The sequence below is a fragment of the Diuraphis noxia genome, unplaced genomic scaffold, assembly GCF_037042655.1.
Source record: "Diuraphis noxia isolate RWA-SAM2 unplaced genomic scaffold, SU_Dnox_SAM2 contig0003, whole genome shotgun sequence".
Lineage (NCBI taxonomy): Eukaryota > Metazoa > Arthropoda > Insecta > Hemiptera > Aphididae > Diuraphis > Diuraphis noxia.
Genome location: NW_028301713.1, coordinates 38,872,610 through 38,891,810, shown reverse-complemented (window position 1 = coordinate 38,891,810; position 19,201 = coordinate 38,872,610).

Here is a 19,201-nt window from a genome sequence, read left to right as displayed (position 1 = left end):
CCGATAAAAAAAGTTGTGTTGCAGAATGGTATTATAGTGTGGAGGTAAAAGTTATATCAATAAATTATATTTTGTTGAATCACGTGGTACGATTTAGAACGGAAACAAATACAATTGGGCTCAGCAACAAGTCAATCAAAATATTTTGGATATTAATATGGATTTAGTATTTATGAGATTAAACCGTGAATTATACATGTATAAAGTATAACTCAGTATAAGTAAACGCACTAACCAAACAAATACCTAGTGCATTCATAACTATTATAATACGATGTGACGTGTGTCTGGTATATTTAAGAATAATATCATGTAAGGAAACCGACCTGTGACCCAGGGAGAATGGACCTATAGGTAGTATAAATCCCAGTGGGTTCCCGTCTTAATAATGTTTATATAACGCGTCGTGGTTACAACGTACATTCACTCCCAATTGTCATAAGCTAAGAATATAATATAATATGTACAGTACACATTGGAAAAAATATTTGCGTACTCGGGTTTAATAAAACATAGGTAATTAACTACGACTTTCTACAATAGACTTGTGACTTCTTAATCTAGACATCGTCAACTAGTTTTTTCGAGGTCTATATTATTGATAAAAATAGTACAATACATTATTATGCTGCTCAATTAATAAAAATTAATGGTTTATTGATGATATTATAATTTTGTTGATTATATAATTATAAGACCCTACGCCGGTGTAGTTGCATCGAGTATTAAGATATTTTCAAGGCCAACATAGATAAGAGTTCATCTATCTTTCTGAGAATCATTATTATTTACCAATAAATAAGGTCAATTTTTACCACTACGTCATATAATATATGGTGCTTGAAAGTCACTTATAATACCTATACAGGTGAAATTATTTTTTAGAAATATAATATCACATGTACATACGCATAATATTAAACCAAATAATTCTACCTAACAATAAATTGAGTTAAGGAAAAACACGTTACCTATCTAGTTGGTAATGATTTTACATTGTAACACGACAATTGACAATAACATGACATTAAAAGTAAACCAAAATTATGGCTTATCTAAATAAACAATGTGATTCATTCCTTAGACAAAACATGTGTACATAGTAGAGTAGACAATTAAACCCGAGAAACGTTGCAGCTATTTATATATATATAGAACATGGCGTGTGGATTATGTTTTTCTGTAATGAGTAAAAATATTGAAAAGGTACGAGCTTGGTATTACTTATAACATTTTACAAATATTACACAAATAAATTATTTTTGATTTTTAATACCTACTATTACATCAATATAATTATTATAGTTACAGTAGCTGGTCTAGTTTTCCCAAAATAAAATTAACACGTAAATTCAATGTTATTAATATTCATTACCTAATCATAGATAATAAAGAATGTATAGGCCCAATATACGTCTCAAATAATTGATTTAGGTGCTTTTTTTTTTTTTTCATTATCTATGATGGGTGACTTCTGATATCTATTACATAACAGGTACCTTTGTGAGATGAAAGATGTCTGAATGTCTGATCTTCAGAAACGAGGCACCTAATTGGTCGACCAATTCATTTTTTACCATCTATTTCACCAATGAATAAACATGCAGTGTCTTTCATTAAAACGAACATTTGAAAGTAGTGTTGATAGTACTGCATAACTGATAAAACGGTGGTGAGTGTAATTATGTTTAACATACAGACTAAAAAATTATTAACATCATATCTTAGTACGCGGTAACCTAACCTAACCTAACCTTTTTTTTTTTCGTGGTGTCGAATACCGGAGCGGGAACTGCTTTCGCATTACTTCCACTCCTAACCTAACCTAACCCAACACGACTAACTGAAATTTAATAATCATGGAATAATTGGTCGACAATCTGAATTTGACGTGATAAAGTTTTCGTGAGATTCTCAGAGAGATACTTCAGAAAACTATACTAAATTTCAGCGTTTGATTTAAAGAATGCACATGTACTCAATTATTCATTATTCAATACACACTATCTTAAACCATTTAGAAAGATGGACGTTAAATATTTAATTATATAAAACATCACTAAAAGTAATAACTATTATACAGAATAAAATTTAAAAGTGGGGGTGTAGTGGCCAGGCGGATTAAGGTGTCGGTTGTGACGCGCACCGTCACCTGTTCGAATCCCGGTCATAGGCGGCATCGCTTTCTGGCAGTTCATGCTGTCTGGAAAGAGAGGCCGCCGCCCCCCATTCGGGCATGGCAGAAACCTATGGGTGCCCATTCGAAATTCTACCAAAACATCCACGAGTACCAAAACCAACAGTTCCCTCCCCGACAGTTCCACAGGTTAATGGCCCTTGTTGTCGAAGCCTCAAAAACAAAATTTTTAAAGTTTCCAAATACTGTCTTATGTGACTCTGGGTTTCTACCTAAATCATTACCAAAGTTAAAAATTCAGATGAAAAATTTATTACTTACCTATAGAATTATATAATGAATAGCTAAAAATTATTTTTTCTTTATCGATTTAAAGACATTTATTGTCCAACTATTTATTTAAATTATGATTTATGAAAAATAAGCACAACAATAATGATTTATGAATGTCAAAAAAATATACATGCACTGGTGAGTACATTGTTGTCATATCAAGCACATCATTAACATTTATAAAATGTAGGTAATTTTTAGAGATCAGATTTTGGAAGATCATCAACTTGCAGACATATATTTTATGCGCGTTTAGGTATGACAATGACATATACTATAAAGTGTTACATGGTATGTGACAAATAGTGTATACAATTACAAAAGAATTTATCAACAGTTAAATTATTGCATACGGATAATTTAAATTGGTATTGAAAAATATAAAATGTCATAACGATCACACCCACTCTATAATATATTATATGCAGGTACTTCTTTACTTTAAAAATTACATGAATGCCCTTCATGAAATCAATCATGATCACTGATCAGTTTAAATTTATAAAATATTAAATATTATTGATGAGTTAACTGTCAACACTATGATTCAAGATAATGTGTTTTTAAATCAAACTTTTAAACTCTCAAGAATTAGTGTTTTCTTTATTCGATTTTCATAATATTAGAAATATTACATAAGATACCAAAGAGTGGACCCACAGCATTTATGTACCTAAATAGCCTAACTACAACGCCGTGCGCTTATAATTTAACTATAGAAATGCTTTTAAAGAAATACAAGCTCTTGTATTGTTGCAATTATAATTGTATTTTACTTTTAAAAATATAATTTATAAATCTTATCCTAGGCGTGGAGAAAAATAACAGAAATTGAAAAAAAAAATGATATTATTTCTACATCATAAAAGACTAGACAGAACTACAGCCAACAAATTCTATATTATAATGTATTAGTAATTAGTATTAATGTTATGTATAATAAATTTTTATAATAATCCAACATTAAAATATATACATATCTAAATCAAAAATATTCATATTTGGATGGAAGTGCGAGGATACTGGAAATTACTATAAGATAAAATAATAGTAGACATTACTATTAAATTATCAAATGTTTAAATGTTGACCTAATGACATACACCTACATCATACACGTTTAACATTGATATGATATATTTATTCAGTTACTTACATTTAACCTTTAAAATTTTTTGACAAAATTGGTACTTATAAGTTAATGAGTTATATTATGTTAATGAATTTATAAGTAGAATTTATTTTATTTGAGAGTCATTGAAGAGCTGGACAACACTTTGCACAGTAAATTTTTACATACAATCAAAAACGACTGTACAAACACGAAACTAAATCTTTAAGTATTAAGGTGGCTTATTCAAACCCAGGAATTATTTTCATTAGACGCAGTTTCTCACGTGTTCCTAATCAAAAGAATATTTATACTGCAGAAGAGTCCGAATCGTATATAGGTAATATGTTATTATTATGTAAAACCTCCGGACTCGCGTATGCATCGTAGGTAAACATTTTATAGCAATAATGTACATTGTAGATTGAGATTCAACGAGTTCCTCGAGCGTATCAGCAATCTTCGTGAATTCGAGCCAACTACGATGCAATAGACGCACTCGCCAATAACAATGTTTCCGAAACGCGCGACGGCGACGTGCGTTTTTGGGTCTTGACAGTCCGTCATAGAAGTATGGAATAAAAATAATATATATATAAACCGTCATAAACACCATGAATCGACACACTTCGGAGATGTTATTATAAAGACACACATATACATGCACACACACGCACCAACGTAGTATATGTATAGAAAGCCGTTTTTAAAGATTGAGACGCGGATAATAGCGTTACGAGGGCACTCCGATGAATCGAAATTGATAAGCTGAGGACCTGCAGGCTGCCTCTCACCCACAACACGGTGTTTTTTTTTATTATTATTATTATTAACAATGCGCCAAATTAATACGTTGCTCGTTTGGCCTCCTTACGAATAACACACACACACACACACACACACACACACACACACACACACACACACACATACACACACACACACACACACACACACACACACACACACACACACACACACACACACACACACAACCAGTGCTCAGCGGTCGGATTAAAAAAGGATAAAAATAAAAATGAGAAATAAAAACGCACTTAGTCACGAAAACATCGGGAGAGACACGCGCGATTGAAGAACGCTTTTAGTTTTTATTTCGTTATGCCCGCGTAGGAGAAATACACAATTCACATAATATACACCTATCCATGCAACATTGTTATTATTATTGCCCATTGGGTGGTTATTCTGTAGTTGGTTTTTCAACTGTTAGAGTGGTACGGTTGGTTGGAACACGTTTTTATATGTGTGGCAAGAATTTGTTGCTAAAAACCCGGGTGATCACCCATCCGGGAGCTAGCAACTCTGGCTGGTACGTACACTCAGACCGTTTCAATAGCTGAGCAAACGACCAAGCCACAACATTATTAACTAATATTATGTAAATCGAGGATAGTACCTTATACGTTCATATCGGGTGTGTCTTGTACTCTTGTTGTTATAATATTAGACTCTGAACAAATAAGGGAATGCGATTTTCGGGATCTGATCTACTAGAAGCATGCTCATCTGCGTTTTTGCAGTAGGTACTTATAGCAAATCGAATGTAGTTTATAATATCTAATTACTTTTTATATTTTAAATAAATAAATATGAAATAAGTAATTTATTAATGTTTTCATACGCTCCAACTCGTTACACATCTATTTATCATTCAATATTATTTTGGTTTTTTTTTTAAACAATTTAAAAAACATCGAAATGCTAGTAAAAATCTGAAAATCCAGTTAGAATTTCTATACAACATCCAAATATTATAATATGATTGAATCTAAAAAAAAATTAACTTTTTTGAAGATCTCGAGATCATGGGTGTTTTAAATAAGTAATTCAAATAATTTTTATAATGTTATTTTTAATAAGAGAATATATTTTTTTTATAAATTCTTATTACGAGAATTATATTAAAACACCATATTTTTCCATGATTATCGTTAAAGCAGTTTTTATTTGTGTTTAGTAAACATGAACAAGCATTTTATATTAAATATAAGTAAGAATTATTATTTTACAATTTTTAGTAGATGTAAGAAAAGTTGTGTTCTTATATTTTTCTTGTAAGAATAAATGTGTAATAGTGCAATGATTTAATAAATGCAAATTTTACCTTAAAGTATGCAATAAGTACTGTTAACAGTATGTTATCTTTTATTATAAGTTATAACATATACGAATTATTTTAATAATAAAATTCGGTAAAATTAATGATGGAAATTTTAATTTAGCACCGGTTTAATAATTAAATCAGTTCAAGAATATTATGTTGGCTAAAATTAAGTGAACAAATTATGCTGGCTATTACGTATATTTGTCATTACTCATTATAGACATATTAATTATTATAGCGGACGCGCATTAGTTACATGTTTATTTCATAAAGTGTTTTGTCCGGTTTTGTATCTCAGTCATTGTAATTCTCTAAAAAGTCATGAGTCAATTTTTTTGTTAAATAGTTGTTTTACGAAAATTAATTTCAATATTTAAATACTTCTTATTATTTTTTTTAACTATTAATGCATCTTCTTTCGATTTACAGGAATTATCATGAAATAATATTATATAATGTTCAAATGTATTGCTGTTTTTTAATATTTGTTTAAAGTTATAGCTAAATTCATGAAATTAGAAAATACAATTATACCATGGATTAATAATGATACGAGAAAAAAAAATGAAATTGTATAACATATGTAATTAAACTATGTAAATGCAGGATAAAATAAAATCAATTGATGTCGATAGTAAGCTATAGATTTAGATTAGTTAATTTATTCTTAGACAAAATATGATAACTTTACTTAACTCGCTACTATTAGTTAGAATTAATATATTGTTAGTATATATAAGTAATAGTAGCTACTATTATTATATTTGATGGTTAACGTAAAATATTATACATAAGTAGAAACTGTCGTGTTAAATTTAATATACAAATATATGGTACTTGTTTATATTCATTTAATGTATTGAGTTCGATTATAAACTTTTTATTTAACTTTTTCAATATTCTGGTGATGGTCCCGTTTTAGAAGCTATACCGCTACTACTATAATGTACACATTATACACGTCTTATTGAATTTAACACGGCACAGAGGATATTGATCAAATTTCGGTCAACGGAAAGATACATTATTAAACCTAATTCTAGATAATATTTTAACTCGTATTTTATTTTATTGGCTAAAGCAATATTTTAATAATTAACCTCCAATTGTTTTTCTCATTACCGTTGACCGCCAATTTTCTCAAATTCTCTTCTATGTGGATTAGGCCTACGAGGGGACACCACGTTAAAAAAAACGCGCCTATTGCAATACCTCATGTGACATTATAAACACGACATAGATCGAATACGAGATTGTCGTTTAATGAACTAAGGTGGTGAGGAAACTTGCAATTATTTTTTTCAAATTATATCCTGTAATTACTATACCGAAAGTCTATTTTATTAGTAGACAAAAGACTACAATTCAATCAATTCACCATATTATGATTTATGGAATATGTGAATAGGTATGTGTTTATTTCGATTTATCTGTATGAGTTAATAAGTAATAACTATTACTATTAAGTATTAAGTATAGTAAAAGGAGTCGTTTTACAAGTTAAATTATTTTTATCCATCTAAATTACGGTATGCGGTGCCACCCAAAATTGTGATGTTTGTTGTAAACAAAGTAATAACTCTTGGTAGGTTTTTAATTGGTAGTCATAAATCATAAGACTTATAAAATTATTACCGCCCCGTGTATGATCACATAATTTCATAATAATGTCACAATTTTACTTAAAAAAACGGGTAATAGTTTTCAATTCAACAATATGTTATTATTATATATTATAGTAATCGGTATAGTAATCATTAATGCATCAGCTAAAAAAAGACCGTTCTTTAAAATCAAATCAATTAACAATAACTGTCGTTTTTAACTTCTGTTCTATCTTCTTGTCAATACCTCATGTTGGTACTCCCGTTTTCCGCGTGGCCGTATGGGCACGTTCTGCCAAAATATCGTACAAAATATTACAAAACGAATATCGTACGACGACGGCACTACCGCGATAGACATTTCGATAAACCGCGAGTCGACGTCATCGATTCGCGCGACAATATAAATAATATTATTATTATTATTATATGCCACTCCTCGGATCACGACGAGTCAGAATAGAGAAAACGTGCCGAGTCCTGGATCCCCGAATCCGGGCCGGCTGTCAGATCGACCACGTGTGTTATTATTACGGCGAACGGCGACGACGTGCCGCGGAAAGTCGCCCGCTGAGAGCCTGTCCGTGGCGCTGGGCCGCCGCCGCCGCGTTATCTGATCGGCGCGTGCGTTCGGGCACGAGTTTAATAATTGAACCATCAAACAATAATAATAATAATGGTAATGGTAGTAGTATTACGAAAGCGTTCGGACTGTCAATATACACATAATATAGTGATATTATTATTTATCAGACGACGGACGCGCACGCGTCTCCGGCGATCGAGTGATGCGGGGCGCTTTGAACAAGCCTCAAGACCTGCACGCGAACGAATGATCGAAAGCTATGAGTAGGCATTGGTCGGCGTATTATATATATATATATAATATCCACTTGGAAATGAATTAATGAGTAATAATTATAATATACGTACACAAATGTCACTTAACGATTCACAACACTTGTGCATTATTCTGAATATCGGATGGAAATCGACGTAAAGTGAATTTTTAAGCCACATTTCGATTGAACTTCAGAGCTTTGCCGTCTGAGAATCGAATCCGAGAGCGAAACTGTACAAACCAAATCAGTTCTCGAACTAGACACCCGCGTCTATTGCGAGTCGGCACCTGCACACAATATCATATTATTTTTAAAAATGCGATATAATTTCCGACACTGTGATGTCCCGAAGGAATATCGGTGGCGTCGGGACGTCGTTTCGTTTCCGGCCCCCGGGCCCGGCCGACAATACAATACGGTACATATACCGTCGTCGTAGGTATTATTATATTTACTTGTTATCTCGACCAGGAAGAGATTCTCATTATAGGAAATAATGCGCGTAGTTGAAATCGTAGGTATATATACAATATTATTCTATACAGCGACAGCAGACGAGTATAGTATTATGTGCACCGTCACCGCCAGTGTTAGATTGGACGCGTTGTTCACACGTTATCGAAAGCTTCACCTATAATATGCGTATACCCATTACCCGCGACCCACACGCGGATAACAATGTATAATGTTTGTTCGCAGTTCAAACCGTATTCGACAACAAAGTGCAACCTATTTGTTCGAGATTCGTATTATTATATATTATCTTGGACACGCGAGCTTATAATAATAATACAGTGAAGGGCTCCGCAAACCGCAAGTGTACATATTATTATTATTGTACAGTACGAGATGGTTTTGTTCCATAAATCAATGTCTCATATAAATCGCATTTATCCATAACTCCGGAATTTCTCTGTAACACTGCAGCGCGCTGCAGCTACTATCAATCCCCTGGACCGGTTATAATAACTTCGGCGCCTGCACTATCGCCACGCCAATGACTATTCGTCACAATCTCATTTGTAGAGGTAGTTAGACGTTATATTATTATATACATATATTTTGTAGTTACTAATATAAAATAAATAACGAACACCGTTTCATAGAAATTTAACAATCAATTCTGCTTGTTGAAATTTCTTTAGTCGCATCATTCATAACGCGCGCGTATACAATAGGTATAATAGTAGATACGTTAGTGGTGGAGTTGAATAGATTATATTTTGTTATTACTCTAACAAATTTGCTATTAATATAACTTTATGATTATCGATGAGATCATATATATTTTCTATATTAATATTATTTTTGCCTATTTATTTGTACACAATATCATGATTTATTGCACACATGCAGGCATTATTTTGTTTTGTTGTCACTATATTTATCCGCTCTCTGACCAAAGTATAAACACATCGGTTTTAAGCAGTATTTCATGGGCAACTCAATCACGACTAGAATATGTCCGTTTCTCCAATTAGGAAAGTCTGCACTGATGCGATCTGCGTATTTGCATTAAACCACCTAACAAAATATAAAAACGCAGTGTAAAAAACTAGTATGAATTTGCGATTAAAAGTGTAGATACACTTATAACTTACAAATTAGATCCGTTTTAATTTATTTATATTCATACCATTTATATATTATGTGGTAGTTATCGTAAAGCATAGATATTTGTATTAAAAATTTACCGACTTATTGAATTCGTACAAACAGTAAAAATTGAATTGTTATTAAATAAAAATAAAAATAGCTCATTAGAAAATACTTAAATATTAATTATTCTACTCGCATTTCACATTGCTCTATATTCCGCATTGCCCGCAACATAGTATAGAACCCACACGATTATTGTTATACGGTACAATCTCATTCGCGATTTCTTTTGTACGATGTATAAACAGACAATGATGTATAGTCGTTATTGTACGAACATGTGCAGCCGATCTGTCTTGCGAGTACCTATATGCGTTTTAATTACATTTGGCGAATTAAAAAACCTGCGTTGCACTTAGAAAGTCAGTGTCATATTATTATAAAGTGCACTGAATTATACTTATATATTCGTGACGTACGACTTATATACCGCCGTCGTCAAGGACGGCAATTAAATAATATAATACATAGGTACACGTTGACCAAATACAAATCGCAGTCAACGATGCTTAACAAAAGTATTTTGCTACCTACCGCGGTAATAATAATATGAATTTATCGGAACGTGCGTAAAAACGTGATCCCTTAATTATTTTCCCCATATACCTCCATGTATATAAAGTTACCCTTCATATAGCATTCGAGAACACTGATTATTTTGTGTGCATATATATATACGTCTTGATCCTGTACGTACTTATTATACTTCTTATTCAGTCTTGTTAAGCCCAGATCATATTATTATACGTACAAGACACGCGTTTGTTCTTCCGCTGCGCGTACTTGTACCTATAGACTCGTGTATATCGACTTCCATAGATCTTAAACGAAATACAATACGATAGAATCATAACACAATATTTCTAAGGTTTCGTGCAAATATAAAGCATGATATAATAATATATGTGATATTATATGTGATATATATAATATTATATGTGACACGAAGTGAAATGTTATGATAATTGACGTGACGTGTCAATACATAATATATTATAATGAATATTATTCTTTCGCGTTGATATTTTGTATTCCTATATGAAATATCACTATAGAAAAAGGAAGAAAAAGAAACGTCACAGATTAATATTTTGCAGTTATGCAATAAAAATGTTAAAAATATAACGAGCACTACATCACCAATTAATGAGACGAAATAAACAGGAAACAGGCAACTTTTCTTATGCCAAGTGATAACTCACTCCTCACGTCAAGTCTTCAACACTGATATCTAATCATACGTTATAGCAGGTAACCACAATTTTAATGCAGTACATATTATAGTCACTTGTTAAGATTCTTTAAGACTACTATACTAGCAATTCCTATCACTTTCTCAAACTAAGAATCCTATGAGACCACTTTGTGTTATTTTTCAAATTTCAAATTTTTAAAAAGATTAATTTTTAGGATTTGAATCTCTTTCTGTACATTAATTATCATAGCCGAATTACCGAATTTATATTTTGAATCATACTTGACCTAATTGTACATTTTATTTCTTATTATAAATAAACTCGTACACGGTGCACTCTCTCAATATTAATATTTTCCTGATTTGGATTTTAATAACATATAGAGCTAAAAACGTCTATTGGAGGGTTAAAAACCTTATCCTTGTTACAATGATACTTCTGTATATTTTTCGGGCGTATGTAAATTCCACCGATTGCGACCTTTTTAGACCTTTTTTCATGTAAATTCCACCGATACATTTATTTTACCTGAAAAAAAAAAAAATGTAAATTCCACCGGTACATTTATTTTACCTGAAAAAAAAATGTAAATTCCACCGGTACATTTATTTTACCTGAAATTAATCCAAACCCAATCTATAAAATTTGGTAATAATAATAATTATAGCTATATGTATATTATTTAAACATATTATATTTAGAATTTAGATACTTATATCATTTTTTACATTAATTTAAAAAAAATACATAATAATTAATAATGATCACCAGTTAGGTATAGTAGTTGAAAAAAATTAAAATTAAATTAATAAAAATATATACATAATAATCAATAATGATCACCAGTTATAGTAGTCGAAAAAAATTAAAATAAAGTTCATAAAAATATATAATAATTTATAATGATCACCAGTTAAAAAATTAAAATTAAATTAGTAAAAAATATATATTATACATAGTTATTAATTATCAATAAATAATAATGAACGGTTATTTAATAGCAGAAAAAATAATTAATTAAATACAATTTAAAATATAGATTGATAATGTTTAGATGCTGCTTTAACGAATTGCATAATAGATATATTTTTTCCCTTGAATGACGAAATTATGGCATTTAAATATTTTTGGCGTGTTTTTGATTTGGAATTTCTAAGATTATAAGGTTCATTAATACTGTTTAATTTAATATAAGTAAATGATTGAATATCTAATAGAGCTTTTGTAAAATGATGAATATTTGGATGAGTGTTTTGAAAGGACTGAGCTATTGGCTATTACGTCCATCCAATAAATTTTCATCCAATGTGAGTTTAATTATTTTTCTTGGTGCTTTACAAGTATCCTCTGTCGCATTTCGTTTAGCACCAGTGCTTAATACTTGCCGTTGAATTATATTTTCGTTTAACGCTTCGTGGTTATGTTGTGTTCGTTGGAAAGTTATTGCTCGATTTTTTCCAAAATTAACCGTTTTTAAAACAGCAGAACACTTTTTATTTTCACACCGCCACTTTTCTTCACCAGACTTTAAAATGATTTGTTTATAAAACTTAAAATTATTTAAACAAATCAAAAGTGTACCACGCGTTCACTAATTATTTCGGTTAACGTATTCATCTTGAATGAGCGAACTAAAATGTGCCTTTTAAAACACTTTACCAAACGCGATCGTTACACGATATGACTATTGACCATATACTTATAAATATTAGTCACGCGTCGATATAACGTTTAGATAAGACAATTGACATTTGGTGTGTAGCTATATTAAAAATAGTTTAATCTGTGGATTTTACGATCGGCGGAGTTAACAATGTTTTCTGGTCAAAAATACCTATCGGTGGAATTTACATGTTTTAAATTCAACCCAAAAATCGACTACCTATAAATCGGTGGAATTTACAATCGCCCTATTTTTCATAGCCTATTGGATGTACGTTGTATATATGTAACAAATTTCATAGATTTAAAAAGTAAAGATAGGCACTGTGTTTCTCTATACATATATTATAGCCAAGAAAATTATCTTATAGTTCCACGATACTATTATACGGTAGATTAATTATTTTGTATTTGAATTTTATTTCACCCATATGGTTATATTAAAAAAAAAACATAGAAAATGTTACGGTCTTAATAGATTATTTTTTACATAATAATTGGCCCAATACAGATTTTGAACATGAAAACTTCATAATATTCCTTCTCTTTTTAACACTGCAGCTTGTGATTGTATACGATGGATATAATACGATATACATCAAATGTATTATGAAGGATAAAAGACGACGTTGTGATTTCGCACGATGGATCATTCCCCGTCGCGATAAATAATATTACACGAGTATAGCGGGTATACTATATACCACACATAATATTATATTAGATAATAATATAACGATTGTCCAAAACTATTGTGATAATAACCTTTGTGTCGTCCATCGTATGCGCATTACGGCTTATTCGTATACGTGCTGAAGGTTTGAATGTTTGACGATACGCCTATGTGTACCTAGCTTTATAATACTACTATATACTTACAATGTTTTTGTCATGATGAAATTCGCGTATACACGTAAATTGTGCACCAATTGTGAAACACGCGGTCGGTGCTGTTGTTACGTATTGTAAATTACATTTCATATATACGTCTCATCGTGTGAAAGCGGACGACCCGCGTACGCTCCCGATGGTCGGTGGAGGAAGTCGCCGTGTTGTTGAGGCGGCGGTGGTCACGTCAATGTTGTAGGTAGTTATATTGTTATTATTATTATATTACATGTCAATTGTGCGTCGCGCCGCCGACACAATGACGGAAGAGATTCTCTGTGCGAGTCCTAATTCGCGGGCACGCGAGACGGTCACGACGAGGGCGATGGAAACGGCGATGGCGATGAAGACGACGGCAGAGGATGTAAAGCATGCGCGTGGTCACGGCGACAGATAAAATACAAATACCCACGAAGTAAGTATGCTGTATAATTTTTAGAACCATCGTCATCAGCCAAAACGTTCGGGACCGTCAGAGTTCAAAAAATTCTCTAATTTTTCGATGTCATATTATTATGCATGTTTCTAAAAAGCTCTACCTTTATCACAATTCACAATATCTACATATTAATAAATTGTGAAATATGTAATTGTATTAACAATTTTATGTTAAAACTGGCGGACACTGCAATCTTGGAAATAATATAGTATTAATATTTCAAACTTGTTTATGTGAAAAACTTATACAGTAATATTTCTGTCGATAAATATAATTTGGTATAATATGTTTCACTTATAACGACGAAACAAGCCGGTAACTTACTATCGTCTACTTTAGGTCTATGAATTGCCTATGATTATGAGTCATTATGTCACACAAGATATGATATATTAAAATAATTATAGTTAGGTGTGACAGCAGCAACTAAACCTTCGTTAAGACATATACTCACATACACATCATATACGGAAGATATGTATGAAATGTGTGGCAACAACGACAGAGCGGCGGTGGACCGCAGGTGTTTAATGGCCAAAGGGTTTATTATTATTTTTATTATTATTATAATGTAGGTACAACGCTATTGCCCAAAGTAGTTTGTGTCGTGACCAGTGCCTCGGATAATTGCAGCCACTTCGTGATAATAATATTTCCCCCTCCCTTACTGTCTTCACCGCCACCACAGTCATGTCCGAGATGACCTAAACCCGCGCTTCTGCTCTTGGTTTTCCGTACTTTTCACGTGCTCTCTTTCTATCGGTCTATTCGATCGTACCAATACCTATATTATATTATACAGGATATTAAACTGACCATGCTCACCACCTTTTTTCTTCAATAATGAAAAGTCGTCCAAAGTTTCATATTTGAAATTTGTATATAATATAATGTAGGTACTATATTGTAAAGTAATACATCTTAAATATTATATTTTCAAATTCTTTATATTTCTTGTACTAGTTAGTAGTTAGTGTCCTGTGACGATACAAAATTCTGTTTTTTTTTTTCAAATAAGAACCCCGCTTTTCTACTAGGTATACGTTATTTAGCATGTTTCTGTATAGGTCCACGTCGATATATGTATCAAAACCAAAATTGTATAGTGTAGTTTTTGAGTTATATTGAGCTTTATGTACTAAGAATAATTGTTTTATACATATAGTAATATAGTATAATGAGTTCGAAAGGGAATTTGAACATTTTAGTAATTATTAATCATCCATTATCATAGATAAAATCCATCATATGATTTGTAAAAATGGCTATAATATAATTTATAAATAATATACTATATTCAATATTAGACTGTATTGTATTTTTTCTAAAATCATTTTAAGGGCTTTTATTTTTACAACACAAATATTTTAATAGCTCAGAAACTACTTGTTTGAAATTTGAATTATAAATACAACAAAACTTAAAATTAAAATGTCCACTTATTTAATGATGATTATTTATTTACAGTAAGAAAAACAACTTTTTATTTTAAAAACTGAAAATTACACCTTCGTAGGACACTCATTAAGTATACCTACCTAATACAAAAAATCTAAAGACTGCGAATCCGAGCTTTGGAAAAGTTTAAAAATTAGAATTAGAATAACTTTATTGTTAATGGAAAAACGGGAATGAGTGTGCTTAGTGAATCACCCTGTATATTATATCTTATATGTGTTTATATATAGACGTCTTCTCATGTGTGTTCTCTCTTTATGCACATGCTCACTCTATCCACTGCGTTCGACTTGACCGAAATGTCATCCGGGTGCCCAACGTGCAAACACTTCATTAAGTACAGTGTCGATCGCCTGCGGACACTGCCGAACTCTGTATTTCTTTCTTAATTTTTTTTTTTTTTGCACCGCAGCTGCAGAAACGTCACGATCGCCCGTGGTCCTCTCTCGGGGGGCCAATTTACTCTTCGCCCGTACACTATTATAATTTGTTATATAAGCAAGATTATAACTCACACCGGCCGGAATAATGTTCGTAGAAATAATATATTATATACTTCTATTATAATATAGGTATATCACAATATTATATTATTACTGCAGAGCGCGCGCGCTTATAGCACGCGTCGCCTATTATATCATATCATTATATACGTTACAAGGGAGGTAAGCTTGGTATAACTGGTCCAGTATGTGGAATAGTTCATAGTGCCCAACAACAACTACTTTCTGTTCAAATTTATAATATTTTAAATATGATTTTAGAATATCGTATGTATATATCCACAATACTATTAAAATGTTTAATTTTAGATATCTTTAGATTACCTACTATGTTTTTCGAGATTGATTTGAAACTGTATTCAAAGTACTGCTGTGTTATGATGGTCATATTATAAGTATAATTAACAAATCTCAATTCGCAGTTGCTTTTTGCATTCCATTTTCTAATAGCTGTTCTCTGATTATTAAATAGACACCATTGAATTATACGAGTATATATATTATGTAGGTATATAATACCTGCCTAAATTTAAAATAGATATAATGCTACATATATTTTAAAAATAGTAAAAACAAATATAGTTTATTGTATAATATTATATACACAGACAAAACTTGTTTATAATTTGAATATTATTATTAGAAATAAGTACTTAACAAAAAATAAAGATTCTTTGAAATACCTTCAAACGGCCAAGCTAATTTTACAAAAATGTACTAAAATTCCGAGTTAAATTATACATGAGCATATCGATTATTAAACAATTTTTTAGTGATAAATATTGAATCTGTCAAACCTTATAAAACTTAGATACGCCACTTTCGTGAGGTGCCTACTTCCTCAACACTTGCAATTTTACTCCACTTCAACCTAAATGCTTAAAATGTTAAAAATCTATTCATTTTATATTTCATTACTAAAATTGCATGTCCAATAGCGATGATTTCGATAATTAAATTAAAATTATCGTCCGTAATTTAAGAATCATATAATTGTGTAATATTGTGGCAATGTAATTTTTTTTTTTCAAAATCTAAAACATCTGAGTAAATTAGAGATGTCGGTCAAATTAACCGTACCTACAATCTATGCATATATACATTTCATAAATACTGCACAATGCGTTATTATACCATATACCTATATAGAACATAGGTACATTACACATGCTGGACTTGAGGTCACATTATAATATTATTTACTATCAAACCATGGTTTGGTTTTCACGTCGGTATCTCGTTTTGTGCGTAAAATCACGTTATTCGTCGGTCCGCAATTCGGTGCGTACCTTCATATTATATTATTACTGTTACCATATTTTATTTTTTATTTTTTTTGATTTTTCACAGTGCGTGTCAAAAACGGTATATTTCAAAACGCGTTCCGGTTGCCTCATATATAGGTATAATAAATGTATTTTACACTGATAGAACATTGACGATTTCATGGGGGACGACGACGGGATTATGAAAAATACGTTTTTGGAAGTATACGCGTGAGTTTGGACAATGGTTGCGCAATCGCCGCGGTCTTCGCCATAGTTGTATCGGACGAAACGAATTTCCTCCGTGACGGGTTGCCCAAGACGCTAAAAGGGCATTCGCAATACGCCTCTATTTTAGGTATAGAGATATGCCTAGGCGTATATACGCGATCTTCCGCCTCCTCCACTGAAGTTTTCACTTTCGTAATGCGATTCTAATGAGATGACGGCGGCGCTGTCGGGATTGCGTGGTGGCGCGAGTATGATTGTGCATTGGCGGTGGATGGAGGAGAAGGTCGGGAAAGGAAAATAAAAATAATACGACCAAATAAAATAATCACAATAAACTTATACAATATATAGACTCTCGTGGGTTCCCATCGTTCGATCGATATAACAACGAACGATAACGGCTTCTTCTTCTTCTTCGTCGTCGTCGTCGTCGTCGTCGTCGTCATCGCCACCGTCGCCACCGTCGTCATTATGTGTATACGTTTGAAAACTAATTTACCGACGTGATTCAGCGCGTTTCTAGTCCCGAAATAGTGTACGAAACGGCATTTGAATCAACCTTGGCACGGATACGCCGCAGATAGTGCATCGTTCACTCTATCTTTATTACTCTCTCTCTTTCATTTTCTTTCTACCGGTGTGTCTGTCTAAATCAATATTAATAAAATCATAATTATATTTTAGCGTACATTCGATTTTCCCTTGCGAATCCAACGATCGAAGATTTCCCGTCCCACGGTCGACTTCGGTGCTGCGGAGACAGCGAAACACCGTCCCGTAGTACGATGACCGTGGTTCGTGTAATGACTGCAACCATCGAATCCGTCGGCCATCTATATAACATAATATATACTTACAGTATCACAGTTTTACTATAAGACTGAACGCATTTGAAGACAAATTCATAAGTTTTAGATTAATTTTTTTTTTTAGCAAACACAAAGTTTGAACTAGATCGGTATAGGTACCTTTTTTTTTTATTTATTTAAAATACATCTACAATCTTTACAAATTTTTGTACAATAATTAGATTTGATAAAAAAAAGAAGATAATATAAAATGACGGCGAATATTAAGATTGGGAAGTTATCCATTGATAACACCCAGCTAAAATATAGGTATAGGTACCTAAACCTAATATTAATTGAATTTAGAAACTTGTATTTCACATTTGTTGTAATTCTTTTTTCGTCTATTTTTTTAGCTTTTATAGGATATTATTTATTTATTTTTATTTTTTCACTTATTCGATATTTTTAAAAAATATCCGTCTATTAGAACTTTTAACACACATTTTATGATTTATTGTTTTATTTCTGCTTTAAAAATATTTTAAGATTTTTAAACGTCCTGTATATGTACGCATATTATATCAAACAATAACATCCTTAATTAAAAATATTTTACACTTGAATTATTTTATATTTTTTTCTAAATTATGATTACCATACATACATATGAACATTACCATAAGATATGTCTTAACGTCCTGTGGGCAACTCAGTGTGTTATCCTACTGCAAAATACCTGTATAATATCATGTTTACCGCGGCGGTATAGTATGCTGTGGAATTCCTGGCGCCATAGAATCTCGTAATGTATATTATACATATATAGATAATAATTATATCGTCAAATAATTGTTCTCGTCGAACGTTTAATTATATAATAACGTCAATAAAAATTATCGCGTTTTACTTAGCGTCCGCTACATACCTTCTTACCATCGTATAATTGAAGTGTGGTAG